Here is a 23,432-nt window from a genome sequence, read left to right as displayed (position 1 = left end):
TCTTGTACATCTCCATCAAGTTGCCTCTCAAACTCCTTTCTTGAGGATACAGTATGTACCATACATTAAAATTGACAGGCTATGAGGAATTTTGATTAGGATCCCAAGCAGTGATAATCATCGTTATCTAGTTCTCACTTGGTAATGAGATTTGAGTGAACAACCCTGTCAACTCCTCTGTAGTCATGGCATTGCAAATTGAGTGGTGTGTGCTTGGGCTGAATTAGTGTGCCTTGCAGTCAGAGCGGCACTCTGAGGGAGATCCATTGTGATCTATCTGATTCAGAATGACCTGGTGTTAGTGCTGACCTAGTGTGATGCTAGTGCAGCGACCGAACTAGAGAATATTTCATGGTGGGGGCTCCTCGTTGGATATTTCTGCACAGTGGGGTAGCTACCTCACTGCACTGGAGACCTGGGACCTGGGTTTAACTCTGACCTCCAGTGCTGTCGTGAGTGGAGTTTGCATGTTCTCTCTGTGACTGCTTTGTGCAGTTGCTCAAATCACCCAAAGGTGTACAGGCTGGTGAGCTAACTGGCCACTGTAAATTGCCCCTGATGTGTGTGTGAGAGGAAAATGGGATACAATGTAAAATGTCTGTTTGATGGTCAGTGTGGACTGGATGTGTTGAAAGGCCTGCTGTGTAACTCCATTAGTTCAAAATCAGTGTGTCTTGCTAGTGATAAGTGATTAAGCACTCCAGTGGTTTGTATTCAGTGATTCCACAGCCTGTTCCAGGTGCATTTACTGCAGAACTTGGCACACTATGAGGATCCTTACAATATGAACTTGAGTGGATGCTGACTGGACATTCCCCTGTCAAAGCCTCTCTCACGATCCAGTCCCAAGCTCAAGTGATGGCCAGCTTTGCTTGGTTTCTAGCAAGCTTTCTGGGTGATAATCAGGACCAGGGCACCTAAGTGATATTTTGCTCTCCTTCTCCCACTGCCCAGCATCAATGAGATCAGCAGCAGCTCCATAAAACACTGCCCCACAGTGAGATCACTTTGAATGGGAAGTCTTGTGATGGAGCATTGTATGGTACAGCTTGTTTCCCCAAAGTGTGGGATCATACAGAGCTGGATAATAGAGTGAGGAGGACCAGGAGGGGTCAGGAAGAACCACATACCATATTTTCTTTATTATGTAGAAACAGAGAGTGTCTAATAACAACTTTTATAAGACAGGAGCAGGATAGGAAAGGTTTAGAAGATTATCAGCCAAACACAGGTAAATAGGACGTTGAATGGGTTGGCATGGACTATTTGGGCTGAAGGCCCTGTTTCTGTGCTGCATGACTTTATGAGAAGATTGAGCACATAGAAGCTTTGCCTTCTCTCAGAACAATGCCACTCCCCCACTTTTTGTTGGAACTTGTTTTCTCTCACGTGCTTATCAATTTCTCCCTGATTCTCAAGTGGAAATCTATCTTGGCTTTTTAACCAACTAGCCAGCAGGCCTTTGTGATATGTAGAAAACCAGAGCACTCAGAGGAATCCCGCTGAGTCACAGAGAGAACAAGCAAACTCCACGCAGATAGCTCACAAAGACTGGGTCCAGCCTAGGTCTCTGGCAGCTGCTTAACCTGATATGCCAAAGTGCCACCCGTTCAGCCGCCCCAGAGTACTGCCTGGTAACTCTGGCCCTCCTGTGCATTTCCCATCCAAAAGCCTATACCAGCACCAATCTGGAGTGCCATCCTAGATTTGGCTTTGATTTCCCGGAGAGGGGATGTCAACTGGCTATTGTAGTGCAGGAGCCAGGAGCCATCACAGCTGAGCCCAAGTGGCAAGCAGATGTGCCGCCTTCAGCGAGCGTCCCAGGGCAGTGATCAGGAACTCAATGAGGTAAACAGTGGTCACAGTAAACACGGAGAGAAATAAATGAGTAGCTTGTAGCCTTTATCAGCATGGGATCGCAAGATGTGACACTGGGGTGGGCGAAAGGAAAGCCAAGCATCTGGACGACACTTGTGTCTGGATCCCTGAACAGCTTCTCCACATCATCTGTCAGCCCGAGCAGCTGAGGGCTGTCTACTGATCCCTCCCCACCACCCTGCCCCAACCCCCTCTCCCAAACCTACCGTCACAATCAGAAACAGCACAGGTCAGCCAGGTTCGTGAGAATCACATCGGAACTGTCTTCTCACCTTCTGCTGATCACCGCCAGCAACTGGATCCAAACGACAGAGGGGAGCCTGTATGTTGCAGGGAAATTCACAGAACACCCTGGGACAAGCATCCATAAATAATCCGGAGCACCCAGCAGGCGAGGCCAGGGGAAAGTCACCTGGACAAGAAGCTGAACTGTTTTAAAAAACTGAATTATTTTTTAAAAGTGGGAACTTCAAATAGTTGCTGATTGATGTTTTATCATGATATTTGAAGTTCAATATACAGCAATATCAGTAAGTGAGTTACAGGCCAAATTCTGATTAAGAAGTTCAGAAATATATATGTTAGGGACTGAGTTACAAACAGGATTTCAGATACGGAGCCAAGAGAGATATTACATTATGTATATATATATATATATATACATATATATATATATATATATATAAAATAACCCCCCCCCCCTGAGTTACAGGTTGAAATCTAATTGTGAGTTTAGAAAGCTTGTAAAAGAATACCAGATACCTGGGAGCAAATTATCTCCTACAGTCTGATCGAGGATTCAAGGAGTTTGCATATAGAATATTGGATTACTAAGAGCTACAGGCTGGAATCTAATTAAAATGATTTATATAATTGAGATACCCAGAAGTGAGCTATAGTTTGGAATCTTCTTGAGGAATTTTGGAAGGATGGTGGAGTTTTTATATTGTGAACCTGGGGGACAGAATATATGATGGCATTTAATCGAGAGGTTTGGGGAGCCTACAGATAGAATGACAGCTCCCTGGAAGTGAGCTTTTGCTGGTTTGCGATTTTGTTTGGTGTGTGCACCTGAGCAATCTATTGCAGAATTTCAAACACAAGTTGTGTTCTGTGCATTTCGGCCTCCTGTGATTACTTCTGCCTGTTTTAAAAACAAAGCAATGGAAATAGACTTTGCCCCAGAGTGATCTAATTACCTTTGGGAGTTTCAGTTAACTGAGGTTGTTTCCAGTCTTCACATCATCTCCCAAATTCAGCTGGCCTTTTGTAGTCAAAAGCACTAATAGCTACTTATTTCAGAGATTTTTTTTTATTCTGAATATGCCAAAAGTTTGTCCATCCCTGTGTCGAGGGTCTCTGTCTGTCCCTTGGGAAGGTAATGGTGAGCTCGTTACTTGAACTGTACCCTGGATGAAAGTTCTCCCACTGTGCTGTATCAGCAATGAAGGGACACCAATGAATTTCCAAGTCAGGATGGTGCATGGCTTGGAGGAGGACCTGTAATTGGTGGCGACCCAATGTGTCCCTGATCGTGCTCCTCCTGGTGGCAGAGGTCACAGGTGTGGGAGATGCTTCAGGAGCAAATGCTATTTACCACCTATTAACCTGTGCTATAATGATGTCCTGGTCTTGCCCTTGGCTGCTTCATTGGCTAAGGAATGGAAAATAGAATTGAACATTGTGCCATTATATCTGACTGTTAGTGAATGAAAGGTTAACAAGGAGGCAGCTGAAAATGTTTGGGCCCAGGAAATTGCCCTGAGGAAGTCTTGCAGTGATATCCTGGAACTGGGATGATTACCTCCAACAAGCACACTCAACTACCTTTGTTTGAGGTATGACTCTAAATGCCTGGAGTGTTTTACTTTCATAGACAATGGGATTCAGATTTACCAAGGTTCATTGACAGCTGGTAAAATACTTACTGCCATTACGCCACTGGTGTTTAGGGCAACAATGACGGTCCTCTATCTTTGACTGTCCTTGGCCATCTTCTCTATTGTGCCGCAGGTGTGGTTCAGGGTCCTCAGTCACACACAGATTTAGAAGGATTCTTCATTGCTGTTTCCATAACAATTTTTGACCAGTTCAGGTTGTTAACCTTGAGCTGAACCCCCAAACTTGGAGGACCAGTGGACAACTCTTAGTCTGGCCTCTACCCTTTGATTTGGTTGGCATGGATGACCCTATGAAGAGCCAAAGCATAAAGTCCTGACTCCAGCCAGCATAGCTCTCTGGGTCATTGAGGCATGAAAGCCTCCAAACCCTATGACAAGGTTATTGTTCTCTTGGAGAATCTGGTAAAACTTTGCCCTGATATTGGAGAAGTCACTTGCACCTCATCTCTGGAATTCAGCTCTTTGGTCCACAGGTCATGGTGGGGTCTGGAACTGATTGGTCCTTTAAAATTCAAGATGGACATTGGTAAGGAGATAACCAGAGTGAGCATTGCTTATTGCCAATGGCAGCTTCCATCTCTCGACTGATGATTAAGAGTAGACAGATTGGGTGGTAATTAGTTGGATTGGATATGTCCTATTTTTTTGTGAACAGGACATACCTGGGCAATTTTCCATATCGGGTGGATGCCAGTATTGGAACTGTACTGGAACAGCTTGGTTAAAGGCAGGTCTTCAGCATTACAGCTGGGATGTTATCTGGTCCTACGGGCTTTGATGTATTCAGTGTTTTCAGTTAACCAGAAATTATTTTCATTTTAATAAGAGACATTGTCAGTATGGATTCTATTGTTCTGTGGATTGTGGATATCCCTGGCAAAACAAGCATTTATTGCCCACCCAAATTGCCCTGCAGAAGATGGGGTTGAATCACAAGATGGATTGGGAGAAGTGTCAAAGAACTCTCAGATAGGATCCTAGGATTTTAATTTAGCATTGATGATGGAACAGTAAACATTTCCAAGTCACGATAGTGAGTGGAAAACAAAGATAAGATACTGCAAACACCATAAATCTGAAATAAAAGCAAAATAATTAACCTTCAAATACTTAGCAGGTCAGCTAACATCTGGGAGAATATAAGTGAGTTGAAATTTCTGCTAAATCATATTTCACTGGAACTGCGTAAATTGGAGGATGAAGAAACTGGAGACCTGAGCTTTGTCATGGAGATAGTAAAGACCAGGTTATTCACAGGTTATGGAGTAATATTGTAATTAAAAGTTTAACTTTTCTGATAGCCCCATTTAGTGCCTCATTAATCAAACTACACCAACTTACCTCTTACAATTTTCTATAGATGCACGGTGGAGAGCATTCGCACCGAGTACATAACATGGATGCTCCAAAGTATAAGATTTCAAGAGGCAGCAAAGGGTTGTTGACCCAGCACAACCCTCCCCACCACTGAGGCCATCTTCGAGAAGTGATGCCTCAAGATGGTGGCATCCACCACTCAGCATCGGGACATGCCCTCTTAATACTATAATTGGGAAGGAGTTACAGGTGTCCTAGGACGCACGTCCAGTAATTTAAAACAACTTCTTCTCCTCTGCCTCATTATTCTTTTTGTTTGCATTATTTATTTTTGCCATTTACAGTCTTTACGTTGTACTGCTGCCACAACACAAAACATTCCATGTTTCTAGCATCATTCATTTTTTCCTATATCCTTGCCCAAGTCAGAAGATTTAACCCTTCAAGGAATGCTCTTGAAAACACTGACCACATCTTGAAATGTGCTTCACTTTGGTCAGATTTTCATGTTGAGTTGCATTGAGACTGATTTGAAGATTACTCCTTGAACTCACCAGAATTATTTTCCAGCCAGAATGAAATCCTCCACATCAGATGAGATGTTACAATAGGTGCCCTGGATGTAAAGATTCATTTGTCCCTTTTCTAAGAGGTGTAGGTGAATTCTCCTTGGTTACAGGATGATAAGTATCTGTAAATCAATATGATTGAATTGATCTTGCTGTCCTGCCCCTGTTACCCATAGCCTCTGCCCAAGCCTTTTACTCACCCAAACTTAACCAGAGGTTTTGAATCTAAGCACTGAGACATGAGGGGCTGCAGTGCTTCAAGAAGCATAGAAGTTGACATAGGTTGGCCTAAACAAATCCTCTCCATTGCACATAGTCTTCTAGAAGCATTTGGTGACCAGAAAGCTTCACCCCTGCTTTGTCAGCTACCAGATCTGGTGGAACTTTAAATGAACCTGATAGTCAGGAATATTAACAAACTATTAAATATGAAATGAATAATTTGGGAAAAGAATTAAATGGTTAACACATTTAAATTTCTACTTAAATAATTGAAAACAAAATAAGCTGCAAGTAATAGAAAAATAAATTTGCCTTCTCTTGCTGCCAATAACTATAACTCCATTGAAATCAGATTTGACCTGGCATTAGATCCATGAGCACAATCCCAGGAGAAGTGCTGAGAGAGCTGTGCACAATCCAGCTTTGCCATTCCTTCCCTGTGGCGCTCTGTGTCAAGCAGTGGCTGGCTGTGCTCACCTGTAGGCTCTGAACCTTAGCATTTGGTGGACCCAGGAACTACCATAACTCAAATTCCATGAAGATTCTTGCACCACAGGGGAATGTGGGTGGAGCTGAAGGCACAGACGATTTAATGAACTGGCAACGAGAACTTGAAGGTTTACGTCCTACTCTGCTCAGTGGTATTGGTTTATTATTGGATTGTACATGCAAAGCTTTTGTTTGCATACCATCCAGGTGGATAATGCTGCAGAAAAGAAAAGCATTTTGAGACAGTACAATGAAAGTCAGAATGCAAAATCAAATGTCGCCGTTACTGAGAAAGTACAGTGCAGGTAGACACATAACGTGAAAGGGCCACAGTGAGGCGGATTGGGAACTCAAGAGTTCATCTTTCTGTAGGACAATCCCGTTTAAGAGTCTGTTAACAGTAAGATAGAAGCTGTTTGGTGTACATGTTCTCAAGCTTTTGTATCTTCTGCCTGATGAGAAAGTGGAGGAGAAAGAACAAACAGAGAGGGAGAAGCCCTTGATTATGTTGGTTTCTTTCTGAGGCAGCAAGAAGTGTAGACAGAGTCAAAGGAACAGTTGGATGCAAGGAAGGGATGTCCATTGAATGGAACTACCACCAAAGTAATGTGACTATCCATCGGAGGCTGAGCATCCTGGTTCAGAACCTGACACTCCACCATGACAGGCACGTTCCAAACTGCAGGAATACATCTAAGGAATGCACTCAAGCTTGGTGCAGCCCACACAAATGTGGGAAAGGACTGCAATCCAAGGTCCTACCTCCTGTGGTCATTGAAGACAAAGTCAGTGTACATGTAAGCACATAGCATCATATACGAAGCAATCACAAAAAACATAAGCAAAAATTATACACACGTTTTACAAGAAAGAACACACTTGGTATTTTTTGGTAACACACGTGGAATGCTGGAGGGACTCAGCAGGTCAGAGTACATCTAGAGAAATGAATGAACGGTCAATGTTTCAGGCCGAGATCTTCCTTCAGGATTGGAAAGGAAGGGAAAGATGTTGGAATATAAAAAGTGGGGGGAAGTGAAGGAGGATAGCTGGAAGGTGACAGGTGACGCTCAGTGGTAGAAACGATAAAGGGCTAGAGAGGAAGGAATCTAATAGGAGAGGAGAATGGACCATAGGAGAAAAGGAAGGAGGTGGGGACCCAGAGGGAAGTGATAGGTAGCAGGGGAGAGGAGGTAAGAGGCCTGAGTGGGGAATAGAAGAAGAGGGGAGGGGAAAAGTGATTTTTTTGGTGCAAAGTGATCAAAGTGGTCAAAGAGTTGCTGTACCGAGGTAGTCATTAGGGCTCTTCAGGTTGGTTCAAGAGCCAAGTGGTTGAACAGAAGCAGCTGCTCTTGAACGGTGGTGTGGACTGCAGTTCTGTGCCTCCTCATAATGGCATCTATGAGAAGGTGGCATGGTCTGAATGGTGAGGATCTTTCTTTTTGAGGCAGTAGCTCCTGTAGATACCAGTAACCATGGGGAGGGGTGTACCCATGATGTACTGGACGAAGTCCACTACTCTTTGCATTTTTTTACATCCTGTGCATTCAGACTCGTGCTTTCAGTGCTGAATCCTGTGCACCAGTCACTGAAACCTTTGAAAGGTATTTTTTTGAAAGAAGCCATGAGTGAACTGGTGATTTAGGCATAGGATGTATTAACTAGGTAACCATTAAAAGTAGCAAATTATTTACTGCACATATATTGTATGATAAAGTTTATTCCTGAAATATAAATTGCCAAGGACTAGTTCGGGAATGTGATCAAATACTCTCCCCTTGTCTACGCATAAACAACTCTCTAAGAAACACACACAAAATGTTGGAGGAACTCAGCAGGCCAGGCAGCATCTATGGAAAAGAGTAAATAGTCAACATTTTGGGCTGAGACCCTTCATAAGTTCGAGAGAAAAAAAGGATGAGAAGTTAGAGCAAGAAGGTGGGGGGAGGGGAGAAAGAAGTACAAAGTGGTAGGTGATAGGTGAAACCGGGAGAGAGGAGGGGTGCAGTGGACAGCTGGGAAGCTGGGAGAAGGGGAAATCTGATAGGAGAGGGTAGAGGACCATGGAAGAAAGGGAAGGAGGAGGAGCACCAGATGGAGGTGATGGGCAGGTGAGAGAGGGAAATGGGAATGAGAATGGTGAAGAAGGGGGGCAATTACTGGAAGCTCGAGAAAGCAATGATCTTGCCATCGGTATGCAGGCTGCCCAGGTGGAATATAATGTGTTGCTCCTCCAACCTGAGTGAGGCATCATCATGGCAGTAGGCAAGGCCTTGGACTGACATGTCAGAATGGAAATGGGAAGTAGAATTGAAGTAGGTGATCACTGGGAGATCCTGGTTTTACTGGCAGATGGATCATAGGTGCTCAGCAAAGAGGTGTCCCATTCTACACTGGGTCTCACCAACATACAGGAGGCTATGCCAGAAGCACTGGATACAGTTGATGGCCCCAAAAGACTCACGAATGATGCATCACCTCAACTGGAAGGACTGTTTGGGGCCCTTACATGAGGCCACACTAAGGGCACCGAGTACTGTAGATGACCCCAACAGACTCATAGGTTAGGCGGCACTTCACCTGTGACTCTGTTGAGGTCATCTACTGTACCTGCTCTTACTCTACTGCTGCCATGAGGCCACACTCAGGTTGAAGGAACAACACCTTATATTCCATCTGGGTAGCCTCCAACCTGATGGCATGAACATCAACTTCTAGAACTTCCAGTGATTGCCCTCCCCTTCACCATTCCCATTCCCATTTTCCTCTCTCATGCTCTATGCTCTATTCTCCGTCTGCTCATCACCTCTCTCTAATGCTCCTCCCTCCCTTTCTTCCATGGCTATCAGATTCCCCCTTCTCCAGCCTGTATCTCTTTCACCTATCAGCTTCCCAGCTCTTCACTTCACTCCTACCCCTCTCCTGGTTGCACCTATCACCTACCACCTTCTTCCTCCCCTTCTCCTCATCTTCTTGCTCTAACTTCTCATGTTTTTTTTTCCAGTCCCGATGAAGGGTCTGAAAAGTTGACTGCTTACTCTTTTCCATAGATGCTGCTTGTCCTGCTAAATTCCTCCAGCTTTGTGTGATATTTCCGATATCTGCAGATTTCCTTGTCTTTGTTACACTCTAAGAAGCTTGGCAGTATCCAGGGTAAAGTACTCTGTACATCAATCCCTTCACTATCGGTACATAGTGGCTGCAGTATGTACCACAGACTGTGAAGATCCTTCACAACGAACTGCAGTTACCTGTCCATGTTACTCCGACATCACCTCCCCCACCCACAGCCTCTATCACCTGGAAGGACAACAGATACATGGGGACACCTCTGTATTTGAAGCAAGCAGGACTGACCAGGGGAATGCCAGAAGGAGGTTTATCAGTACCCCAGCATCATGTAGAATGGCCGGTAAATGTCAGTCTTGTAATGGTGCCCACAATCCACAAACAGAATAAAAAATATTCTTCCAGAAATTAAAGATTAATCTCCAAGACATTCCAACAAGCAACCCCCACTCCCTCACACCCTTGAGAAATTACTGGGGCAGTTCAGTTCATTAATAAATACTTGTACATTAATTATAGCAACTTTGGAAAGGGAGATACTGAGGGAGTCTGACTGATGGTTTGAAATGATCCATTTGATTAATATAGAGTTTGTTTGCTCACCATTGACCAGGGAATGTAGTGAAAGCTGGTGTGTAATGGTAAAGACAGGGTTAGAGGTGACTGGATTGGCTGGAAGGTACCCAGCCAGGACTGCAATCCGTGCTGGGTGGAGCTTCAGTGAGAAAGCTCAGTGAAGCCCATTGTGTGAAAGTCAATTGCACTCTCGTTTCTGCATTCACTGCCATTTCATTTCTCTTATTAGAAGGTACCTTGAGAGTTGTGTTAACCTCTTAGGAGCTGCTGTTACAATACTGTGATCAAATTAACTTAAATAATAATGGATGGATTGTACTTGGGAATTGCATATTGGCAGATCTCAATCATTTAGCTGTTCAACACTGCATCAACATTGAAGATCTTATTACTGAATTCCTTTTGTGGAATTTGCTGAATGTGTCAGCGTGGCCGTGTGTTAGCTGGATGTAGAGGTTGGACAAACAAATTGTTTGTGTTGGAGTGTTTCAGGCTGAGATGAGGCATGATAGAAGTTAATAAAATTATGAGTGGCATAAATTAGACAAATGGTCAGAAACTTCATCTCAGGGTAGAAATGTCAAAAACAAAAGGGTATGACATTAAGATGAAAGGGGAAAAGCTTAAAGGAGATTAAGAGAGTGCCTTTAACAGGCTGCCAAGGAAGGTGATTTAGGCAGGCAAGGCAGCAAGGATATTTACCATGGGGTTATTTTAGATCGGTGTCATGGTTTGCACAGGGATGATGGGCCAAAGGACCTTTTCCTCTGTTGTACTGTTATAAGATCCATGCCATACATCAGTTAAATTGAGATCCCTATCTCAGCACCCCTGCTCTTCCTTTCTTACCCCACTCCCCCCACCCCCTGTTGAGCCATCAGCTGAGAAGAAACTCTGAAGGCTGGGAAACAATTCCACATCGGGGCCACAAGGAAGGAAATAAAGGTCAACTAAAGAGTGATGATCATCAGTACACCAGAAGTCCGAGCTTGGCCATCTTCACCCAATTCAATTCAGAATCAGGTTTAATATCACTGGCATATGTCATGAAAATTATTGTTCTGCAGCAACAGTACAGTGCAATACATAATAATAGAAAATATATAAATTACAATCTGATGGCGGGGGGGGGGGGGTGGGGAAGAACGTTGAGTGTGTGCATTCAGGCTCCTGTACCTCCTCCTTGATGGTAGCAATGAGAAGGAGGTATGGCCTGGGTGATAGGGGTCCTTAATGATCGATGCTGTCTTTTTGAGGCATTGCCTTTTGAAAATGTCCTCGATGCTAGGGTGGCTAGTGTTTGTGATGAAGCTGGCTAAATTTACAACTCTATGCAGCTTTTTCCGATCCCATGCAATGGCCCCTCATGCTAGATGGTGATGCAACTAGTTAGAATACTCTCCATGGTACATCTGTAGAAATCTGTGAGAGTCTTTGGTGACATATCAAGTCTCCTCAAACTCCTAATGCTATTGTGCCTCCTTTATAATTGCATCAATATGTTGAACATAGGATGGATCTTCAGAGGAACTTGAAATTGCTCACACTTTCTACTGCTGATATCCCAGTAAGGACCGGTGTGTGTTTCCATGACTTCCCTTTCCTGAAGTCCACAATGTTCAATCATGTGATATCAAGACATGAGTAAAAGTATTGGAATCAGCAAAGCCTATAGGATCAGACAACACCCCAGATGCAGTACTGAAGACCTGCACTTAGGAACTAGCTGTGCTTCCAACCAAGTTGTTCTAGTGCATTCTGAATAATTGCATCTAACCAATAATGTGAAAGATTGTCCAAGGATATCCTGTTGACAAAAAAGCAGGACAAATCCATTCTGATAATGATCATTGTTGAGTTTACCCGCAATCATGATCTAGGTGATGGTAGATTTTGTTAATAAAGTTATTAAGAGACAGCCACTCAACAATAACCAACTCACCAATGCTGTTTGTGTTTGCAAGAACTAATCCATCGCATCGCAGCTTTGTTCCAGCTTTGGTATCCAGGAATTATTATACCAAATTGCATAGGCCATTCGTGAGAACCAACGACTCATTTTAATGCTTATTATTGGATGTTTGGCCAGGTCAAAATTTTGGGAGATACTCACGTACTTCTACTAGTACATGTATCTGATTATTATGTGATCAGTGCGTCGCTGAATTGGGTGGCTGTCAGTTGATAACATTTACCTATAGTGGCATTGCGAAACATTATTAGACAGTCCATTTCTTAACGCAAGAGATCATCCCACAGTGTAGCCCTAACTCATTGATCAAACTCTTTGTGTCTTTTACAACTGGCTAGGATGATGAATGTGTGATGGTTCTTATCAGACCTCTTCTGCCTTCCACCTGTAGATTAAAGAAGCTACTATGTATATTGCAGTAATACACCAGGCTATTGGACCACTCAGTGTGTCCAGTTATATATTCTCATAACCAATGAGATGCTAGGGTTGAGAAATGGAGGAATAAGAATGAATTGGTCAAAACAGATAAAGAAAGAAAAATAACATGAAAGAATGGTTGAAAAGTAAGAGAAAGGAAATGAAAAATTATAAAAGTCATATTATACTTAACTATTTTTGTCCTCCAAGACCTCCTTATCATAAGACCAGAAGACATAGGAGCAGAATGAGGCCACTCAGTCCATTGAGTCTGCTCACCATTTCATCATGGCTGATCTATTTCCCTCTCAACCCCATTCTCCTGCCTTCTCCCTTTCATGCCTTGACTAATCAAGAACCTATCAAACTCCACCATAAATACATCCAGTAACCTGGCCTCCACAGCTGCTTGTGGCAACAAATTATACAGATTCACCACCCTTTGGCTAAAGAAATTCCCTCTCATCTCCATTGTAAATGGACATCCCTCTATTCTGAGACAGTGCTCTTTGGTCCTGGATTCTCCTGCCAAAGGCAACATCCTCTCCACATTAACTCTATCTAGGCCCGTCTATTCCTAAAAATGAGACTTTGTGATGTCAAATATTTCTTTAATGGACACAGGAGTCTGCATAATTTTGGAGGAACATAATTTTTCAAGATACCTTTAGGGTGAACTAAATTACTAACACAGCAATGTCACCAAGTCCCTGCAAAGGTCAAGAGTGAACTGTTGTAAACATGGGCTGTGTGACAGGGTGGTACGAAACACCCAGCCATCCTTGGCAATTTACAATTCACTGGGCATCCCTTCCTCAATGTAAATCTTTGGACAGTATGCATCCAGGTGTGGCTTCCATTGAATTTTCTAAACTCACAAACTGAATCCCACAGCATCACATTCCTCAGTGTTAAGAATTTCATTTTCAATATAAAAACAAGGTCTAGATTGGGCAATCGACAATTCTCCCTCTCAACCCTTGGTGCCTGGTTGGTCTCCATGACAGTGCCATGCCCCTTTAATATTTTCATTTACATGTTCACGTCCCTTGGATCCTTCATACAGCAGACTTCCGCAACACCAGTGAGACCTGTTTCCCTTGCAAATGTCTTATACCAATCCTCATAAGTCACTGGTCACTCTCCTGATGTGGGTCTTGTTTAAATGATTCACTCATCTACTTCTCCTGTAGGGGCCACCCCCTCTCCATTAAAGCAACACCTCCTTCCTCTCACCACCTTCACCCCTGATCTGCCAACTGACCCATTATGGCACACATCCACTTTGGGAAAGACCAGCAAGCGACTTCCTCCCCAGAGTTGGACCATCAAATCTGTGACTAGTATTTGGTAAGTGCACCACCTTTCCAACCAGCCGTCACCAACATGCATTCTCTTCCCAGAATGATCATAGAAGTTGCCAGCCACATTGATCCAGCCCTGACCACAAGCATAAAACCCCAACTTGCAATCATGCTTCCCAACCACCGATTGATCCTCTTGGTCCTTGACTCGGCGCCGCTAAGATTCCCAGCAGCTGATCTCCAACCCAAACCTTCAGCTTTCTCACAGCTCACTTTGATTCCTGCAAATTGATCAGGCATGCTGATCCCACCATTCGGCTGAAGCTCACCCTTCTCTCCTCTTCACTCACCTCTGCCCTCACAATTCCAGCCACCAGGCCAGTTCACTCTTTTTTTAGGCAAGAACAAAGCAAAGCACCTGCTACTTGACTCTTGTCCACCACTGAGTATGTCATTAGTGACTTCAGAACAAACATACTGACCATAATCTGGCACACTCACTCTCTGGTATAGGTTTTAGCCAAGTTGTACGTGCCGATATTTTCCCAGAATATTCTGGCCCACTGTGTGGGTAATTATACCCACTGCATTATTATAGTGGATAGTTCTACAGGGAACAATCAGTGTATTTTCATTGTGAATATTAACATGGACTGTATATATACTATAGGAAGTAAATCAAGCTGTCTTAATATAGTGATAGTGGAGAGAGAAATTATTACATTGTGGAAATTATTAATATAATGGAGACAGGGTATGGTTATATTGTGAACATTTTGACAAGTGGAATTAATATAGTGACGGCAGGGTATAGTTACATTGTGGAAATTTTATGCAGTCTACTTAATATAGTGGGGTCAGGGTATGGGTGTATGGTGGGGATTTCTACAGGCTGCATTAACATAGTGTGGACAGTATAACTACATAATAGGCATTGCTGTGTGCAAATTGACTCTGCATTTCCTATTGTTTTATAGGAACAATAGAACATTGAAAAGTGATTAATTGTCTGTAAAGCCTTCGACAACATACAGAAAGGGCAAGAGACGGTCAGAACTGCAAGTTCCATTTTGCCTTCTCTTTGTTGCCGCTGCGTGGAATGGTTTGCTGAATGCTGACTGGTTTTAGTCACTGAGACATTTTAAAACATCACAGGCTGGTGCATTTATTTGCCATCAGCCACAATGAACTGGTACTGTCCCTTAGACAGTACTGAAATCATTTTGAATTTTGTTGAGATATTTCCTTCAAAAGCCAGATTCTGGAAAGGGGAGCTTAGGGACTTTGATTTTATTGAATCATTCTGGTTTCACACTATACATAACAAGATAAGGATCCCATCTGCTTGATCAGGCTCTCAAGGTTTGTCTTCAACCGCAGCACGCCCAGCAGCTGAAGAAAGCCTTTCTGACAGTGGATGGAGCCTCTTATATACGTTTGGAAATGTATTAACAATTAATGCTGAGACTCCATTTATAATCGCAGACTCCAATCTGCTTTCTGTAATTAGCCTTTTCCTAATATTTGCCCACAGAACAGATTAATAGCTTCCTTCTGTCCAGCTCTCTCCCTGGAGAGTTTTGCGAAATCATTTTGTAATGGTGCGTTAGATTGTTCTGAAGTTGCCATACAGCTAATAGAGTCAGATTTAAAATTCTACATACAGTGGGCTGTGAAATCCCAGGCAATATGCTATCTTTGTTTTCCAGAGATTTAGACGCATAATCCAGCCTGGCACTCCAGTGCAGTATTCAGGGAGCACTGAACTCAGAAGTGCCGTCTTTCGGATGAGATGTTAAACGGAGGCCCCGTCTGCCCTCTCAGGTGGTTGAAAATTATCTCTAATTTAAGAAAGAAGAGGGGACTTCTCCCCAGTGTGATAGCCAGTATTTATTCCTCTACCAATGGCTACAATGATTTATCAGACTATTGACTCATTGCTTCCCCCATTTCCTATGTTATAACAATTACTACAATACAAAAAGTATTTCTTTCTGGCATGTGCTTTGGCATTTTCTGAGGTTATGAAGAGTGCAGTCCAAGATCTCTCTGCCCCTCTGCCCCATTTATGCTTATTTTCCAAGGATTCATGTTATTCCACCTCCCAATATTCATAACAACAGGATATAATAAAAAAGCTGTTTAAGGATGGGTAAGAAAATAATCATCTGTTCACTTTATAAAAAAGTGAATAGCTGAATCATAAAAGGGGACATAATTTTATCTCCCACTCTCCTTGCTGACAGGGAGTGTGTTACATGCATCCTGTTACCTCTGTTCTGTTTCAATGGCTAGTGGCCGTTTCCTTCACTTACGCCTGTTCTCTGTGAGTGGGACTCCCTCTCCAGTTAACCCTGGAGGATGAAGCCATGTTAAAACAGCTGGCAGCTGAGGAGCATCAATAAACTCGATCAAACAGGCAAAACTGACAGACTGAATAGAAGCGGGGCAGCCCTGCCCCGTCACAGGCAATCGGTCATGGCAGAGAAAGGCAGTGGGGTGTGGCTGTGGCACAAAGGCACAGAAATTAGACAGCTGGCAGCGGCCCAGAAGCCTGCTTTCGTTTTTGCCTGCTGCCTGCACAGATGCCAACTGTTGTTCCCCCTGCCACGGTTAAGTTTGGGATTGACTGCATGCTTGGCACATACTTGCGACACGCTTGGCACACGCCTCGCCTGTCATTCCCACTTTTTTAAAAAGAGAAAATATACTGAGACTTGCCAGGGAGAGGAGTCCAGGAAAGAAAATCTGCCAGTGAAGCTTTATTCAAAACAAGTGTTGTCTTCTCAAGTATCTCACTGCCAAACCTTTATGTCAAATCAGCTCTTGCCGTTGCCATCATTATTTGTACTCCTGTGGCAGCCAGTTAAACAGAGGCAGTTTCCCATCCTGAACCTTACTCGTTTTGATTTCCTCCCAGTCCCTTTCCCTTCTCAGTCACTCACTCTGTTTCCACTTCCATCTTCCTCTCGGTCTTTCCCTTGCTCACTTAATCTCTCACATTCATTCACGTCCTTCCCCTTTAACTCACACATGCTTTCTTTCCACCACCTCTCCCTCTTTCTTATTCTGTTCCTAACCTCTCCACTACTCCGTCTTCCCATGCATCTTGTACTGCTTCCCTTCCCTTTGCCCGTCTCTTCTCACCCTTTCTCAACCCACTTCCCCAACTCTCTCTCTCTCTCTCTCTCTCACACACACACACACACACACACACACACACACACACACACACACACACACACACACACACACACACACGCGCACACACACACACACACACACACACTCCCTCGGCCTTTGCGCGCTCTCTCTCTCTCTCTCTCTCTCTCTCTCTCTCTCTCTCTCTCTCTCTCTCTCTCTCTCTCTCTCTCTCTCTCTCTCTCTCTCTCTCTCTCTCTCTCTCTCACACACTCTCTTTCAATCTGCCCTCAGGGGAAGAGAGAAATGAATTAAAGTACCAGCCAAGTTCATCTGCATACAGAATAAGGACAGGCAGGGGTTGTGGTTGGGAATAATGAGATCCTGTATCAATGCCTTTGTAGTAGGATTATGCTGTGATGTTGCCTGATTTGGATCAAATGTGTTCTGATGTGTTGTGTTTTAATTAAAGGGACATTTTCAGTTCCCCAGGTGGCCAAGTGGGTAAAGACAGAGTCCCTGATTGCTGCCCATTGACCACTGCTGGTAAATACTCATGTATTGGCCCCAGGTAGAGGTACGGTGGGCTGGGCAGGATTTGATAGCTGCCATTTGTTAAATAGTCCAGCAAGACTGGGTGCTGAGAAGAAAAGGAGTGCTGGGGACTGTGTGTGTGTGTGTGTGTGTGTGTGTGTGTGTGTGTGTGTGTGTGTGTGTGTGTGTGAGTGTGAGTGAGTGTGTGTGTGTGTCTGTGAGTGAGTGTGTGTGTGTGTGTGTGTGTGTGAGTGTGAGTGAGTGTGTGTGTGTGTGTGTGTGTGTGTGTGTGTGAGTGAGAGAGAGTGTGTGTGTGTGTGAGTGTGAGTGAGTGTGTGTGTGTGTCTGTGAGTGAGTGAGTGTGTGTGTGTGTGTGTGTGTGTGTGTGAAAATGAGAGTTTATGTGAACCGCCTCCTCGAAAAAAATCATCATCGCCACTGACTGCTGGGAAGGGCAAGAATTGGTTGTACATTTCCAGAGTGAGTAGATGTGGCTGTATTCCCGCACCAGTAGCTGAAGTTTATGATCACGTGTATAGATTCACAGAGTAGTTACAGGGTGGAGGGAAAACGTCAACTGAGTCCATAACATCTTTATGTAAAACCCATCAAGCTGACCCACTCCCTATACCCCTGCATGTTCTTTCCTTTCAGATACTTAAAGTTCAAAATACATTTATTATCACGGTATGCAAACATTGAGATTCGCCTCCTTACAGGCAGCCACAAGACAAGAAATCCAAAAGAATCCAGAAAGTAAAATCCAATACCCAACGTGCAAAGAGAGACGAAATGCATAGTGCAAACAATAGGAGTAAGCGAACAGCATTCTGAATGAAAGTGAGCCCACAGGCAGTCAGATCAATCAGACCTTGCTCTCGGTTTTAGGTGGATGGTCTCCAAAACTCCTCCACTCCGGCATTATTCCGCTCCGCACGCCCTCAACCTCTCGCAGGCCATTTCTCCTTGACCTCGCTCCGACTGTGCTTCACACCCGCGTACTTTGACCCTCGAGTCAGCCTTGCCTTCGCTTGCCTCTTCATTGCTTGCGCTGATCACTTACCATAATTTTTTAGAGAGGAAGCATTTTTAATAAAGTATTTAGTTTTAATTCTTGCATTGAGAACCACCAGTAAATCGTTGCCCACCTCCAGCAGCTCCATCTTAAACCTAGCACTCAGCCAAACTAGACCTTCTTGCTAGTGCCCCCTCTCCTTCCCCCACCATTTTATTCTGGTATCTTTTCCATTCCTTTTCAGTCCTGAAGAAGGGTCTCGGCCCGAAATGTCGACTGTTTATTCATTTCCATAGAAGCTGCCTGACCTGCTGAGTTCCTCCAGCATTTTGTGTGTGTTCCTCAAGAACCCTTCTGTGTACAATGAATCTGCCTTCACCATTCCCTTGTGGCAAAGCACGCAGACCCCGTCCACTCACAGTGCACCATGCCACTTTTGGTTCTTTTTAAAGTCAAGGTCAAGTTTATTGTCCTATACACAAGTGCACGTGTGCATCATGGTCTGGTGCAGCAATCTGAAGGTAATTTGCTGCAGTGAGTGGTGGACATCACAGGCACCTTTCTACCATTAGTAGTAACTCAGTACAACACTACAGCCACTTTGTATTCCAATCGATTTTGCTCTGTGTTCGTTCTTACACAAATTGTGTATAATTTATCTTTTTCTTGTGGATGTTGTGGATTTGATGCTACGTATGTGTCCATGCTTGTTATTTATTTACTTATTGAGGTACAGCACCAAAAAGGCTCTTCCTTTGCGCTGCACCTCCCAGCAATCCCCTGATTCAATCCTAACCTACTCCCAGGACAATAACCAATTAACCTACCAACCAGTACGTCTTTGGACTGTGAGAGGAGGAAACTCACATGGTCATGGTGAGAATGTTCTTGCTCAAACTCAGCGGCGGGAATTGAACTTGGGTTGCTGGAACTGTAAAGCGTCGTACTGCTGCAAGTCAGCTTTTCATTGCGCCTGTGCCTAAGTGTGTTCTCATGCCTGTGTCAATAAACTCGACTTTGACTTTGATGGTTATTATGAATAGTTTGCTCTTGTACTCTGCACCTCTAGTTACAAGGCCCTGAATCCTGTGTACTTTTTAGCCACTTTCTCATGGATACGTTGTCCAATCAGCTTCCTAACCTTGAGTTGAATATAGCAAACCTTGGCAAAGTCATTGAATCATACATTACTAAGTCCACAACAACAACCATTAAGCTCCCACTTTCATTAATCCCATTCTATTTCACTATTACACCAGTCACCTACACATTAGGGACAACTTACAGTTGTTAATGTCTTTGGGATGTGGGAGGGAACTGACACTTAAATAACCAAGCTATTGAAGGATGCGATCCCAATGCAGCCAAACTGGAAATGCATTCGGTTTTTAGTGATTGTCTGATGTACTGAGGTACAGTGAGGAGCTTTCGCTCATGTGTCATCCAGGCAGGTCATTCCATACAGAAGTGCATTTAGCTAGCAAAAAGTAAAGCAGTAGAAAAGGCCATAGAGGTAGGTAGGTGAAGGGCCTGTTTCTATGCAGTATGACTCAATGCCTCTTTGATTATCTCAAAGCATCAGTCAACCCTTCAGCTATCTATGCTGAAGGGGACATCGTACATTTCTGTTTCCTCTAATGTGCTGCCATTGGCTATCCAGCAAACCACTCCACCTCATTGGAAAGGAAACAGAACATTTCCTATTAGCTGGATCATTGCACAACTGATAATGTGAGTCAGAGATATGCTGATTTGTCATCTGCTTATCAGTAGCCACTGATTTCATTTCTTCTTCCCATTCCCAGTCCAACATGTCAGCCCATAGCCGCCTCTACTGCCACAATGAGGTCGCACTCAGGCTGGAGGAGCAACCTTATGTTTTGTCTGGGTAGCCTTCAATCTGATGGCATGAACATCGATTTCTTGAACTTCTGGTAATTGCCTGCCCCCTTCACCATTCCTCATTCCTGTTTCCAACTTTCACTTTATCTCCTTACCTGCATCTCAACTCCCCCTGGTGCTCCTGCCCCTTCCCTTTCAGTCCTCTCCTGTCAGATTCCCCCTTCTCCAGCCCTTGATCTCTTTCACCTATCAACTTCCCAGTTCTTTACTTCACCCTCTCCCTACTCCCTGTTTCACCGATCAGCTGCCACCTTGTACTTCTTCCTTCCCTTCTTTTCCAGTCCTGACAAAGGGTCTTATCCTGAAATGTGGACTGTTTACATGAATGCTGCCAGGCCGGCTGAGTTCCTCCAGCATTTCATGTGTGTGTTGCTTTGGATTTCCAGCATCTGCAGGATCTCTTGTGTTTGCGATTTTTAATCTGTGTTGGGTCTCAATGCATCAGAAGGATGACAAGAAATGGAATAGATTTCCTGCAACAGGAAGTAGAATGAAACTCAGTCTTTGACACTTTGATAGCACAATGAAGATTTGAAATTTGAATATGCTGCAGATGCCATTAAACCATTCAGTCAAGAGAAAGATTATTATAAAGAGCCTGACAGAGAAAGGCAGTACATCAGCAGAGAATGAGAATCTATTTCCCTACCAGAAAATATGAAGGTTGCTTTGTTACAAGTTTTTTTTACAAAGTGAATTTATATTGAAACTTCAAGCCTCCTGTCAATTTTAGGTCCTTGAGAGTGACTGGTTTCCCAGAATTATTTGTAAAGTGACGAACACCACAACAGAGGGCTTGCAAAGATCTTCACTGAGCTCATTTACAGCAGCCATCCCAAGTGGCACAAGTGCATTCCCTGTCAAAAGGAAAGCGTTTATTAAGAATATTTCTAAGGTTACAGTAGTCAGGATAAGCATCATAGCAGATGAGTAGGGAACAGCTTAGCAGACAGAATAGACCTTTCTTCTTCCTAGAGTCCCCAGCGAAGAGAGTTCCAGGAACATCTGATGCTGTCCACTTGAAAGATATCAGTGACTTCCTTTCTTCTCTGCATGCCATTAAGAAGAAATGTTTTAACACACAAATAGATGATATGACCCAACCAATCCATTGGATTGTTTTCCTGCAAACAAACTGTGCCTCCATCTTGTATTCCTTTCTCTCCTGTACTTACAGCAGTGAAGTGTGAGGTGGTTCATTCTGGTTGGTCAAATATGATGACAGAACATAGTATTAATGGTAAGACTCTTGGCAGTGTGGAGGATCAGAGGGATCTTGGGGTCCGATTCCATAAGACGCTCAAAGCAGCTGCGCAGGTTGACTCTGTGGTTAAGAAGGCGTATGGTGTATTGGCCTTCATCAATCGTGGAATTGCATTTTGGAGCCGAGAGGTAATGTTGCAGCTCTATAGGACCCTGGTTAGACCCCACTTGGAGTATTGTGCTCAGTTCTGGTCGCCTCACTACAGGAAGGACGTGGAAGCCATAGAAATGGTGCAGAGGAGATTTACAAGGATGTTGCCTGGATTGGGGAGCATGCCTTATGAGAACAGGTTGAGTGAACTCGGCCTTTTCTCCTTGGAGCGAAGGAGAATGAGAGGTGACCTGATAGAGGTGTATAAGATGATGAGAGGCATTGATCATGTGGATAGTCAGAGGCTTTTTCCCAGGGCTGAAATGGTTGCCACAAGAGGACACAGGTTTAAGGTGCTGGGAAGTAGGTACAGAGGAGATGTCAGGGGTAAGTTTTTTACTCAGAGAGTGGGTACGTGGAGGTGGATGTGATAGGGTTTTTTATGAGGATTTTAGATAGGTACATGGAGCTTAGTAAAATAGAGGGCTATAGGTAAGCCTAGTAATTTCTAAGGTAGGGACATGTTCAGCACAACTTTGTGGGCCGAAGGGCCTGTATTGTGCTGTAGGTTTTCTATGTTTCTATGTAACTCATCTTTCCCATAAGCTGCTTCCTTCAAGGCTCAAAGTAGCAGTGAGTTCTACACTCTAATGTGCATTGTAATAGAATATATGAAGGACAAAATGTTGTAGATTTCATTGTGCTCCAGTTTCATCCCAAGTCCCAAAGATTGATAGCAAAGGAGAAAAAGGCATTGGTGGACAGGGAAGGGAGAGCTGATGGGCATGGGGAAAAAGAAAAAGTAATATGTTACAGAGCTATAGTAGAATAGGAATGGAAAATGGAAACTGGTGGGAGATGGCATGGATCTATTGAGCTAACTGGCTCCATTAAGTGCTGTTGCAAGTAAATGGAGGGAGAAGTGGATTCAACTACATGAAAGGCATACAACAGTCAGAAAAAAAATGTAAAGGTAAGTTTATTCTAAAAGTACACATAAAAAGAGAAAAGTATCAGCTGATCTGGAGTACTCAGTGGTAACAACACCATTGGCAAACCCAGTCCAGGAACGAGTCAGAGCAAAACTCGAGCTTGTATACAGGGAAACAACACATTACAAATCAATCAGCAGACATTCTTAACGATGTCCTGTGTTCTCTGTGCGAAGAATATCAGTGTAAGTACAGGCTTGTGTTTTACCAGAATGCAGGCTCACAAATCACACAGACAATGTTAACTCACTCCTCGACAGTGAGAAAGAAAGTTAGCCCAAGTGTTGGAGTAGGATAGTAGAACCTTCAGCCGATGGTTGATGCTTTGACCTAGTGGTAGCCACCTGCACTGTTCTGTGATAAGAGATGGAAGATTCAAATTCCAGTCCTGACAACAAGCTTGACCTGGAGTTCTGGGCTGACTACCCAGTGGAATACTTGAACATCAGCTGATGCTGGTCCTAATTCATTATACCAGTACCTTCCTAACTTTAGCAGCTTCAGAAAGAGACTCCTGCCATCAGAAATACTCCTTCTGATGTTAACAGTGCAATAAACATTTGACACAGGAAGATCTCTTTGATTTTTTAAAAAAAGAATACTACTGCAAGGCCACCTGAGAGGGCAGAGGGCTTATTTCAATATCTTACCCAGTAGAGTCTAGTTTCCTCTGCTTTTACTTCAGATTCCTAGCGTTTTAAGTTTTTGATTTCCATCTAAGGCTGCACATTGATGGGGTTGATGAAGATGGACCAATCAGAGGGGTTAATACAGAGA

Source organism: Hypanus sabinus, chromosome 9, assembly GCF_030144855.1.
Source record: "Hypanus sabinus isolate sHypSab1 chromosome 9, sHypSab1.hap1, whole genome shotgun sequence".
Classification (NCBI taxonomy): Eukaryota; Metazoa; Chordata; class Chondrichthyes; order Myliobatiformes; family Dasyatidae; genus Hypanus; species Hypanus sabinus.
The sequence above is the reverse complement of the archived record's forward strand: the minus strand, read 5'-3'. Positions refer to the sequence as shown.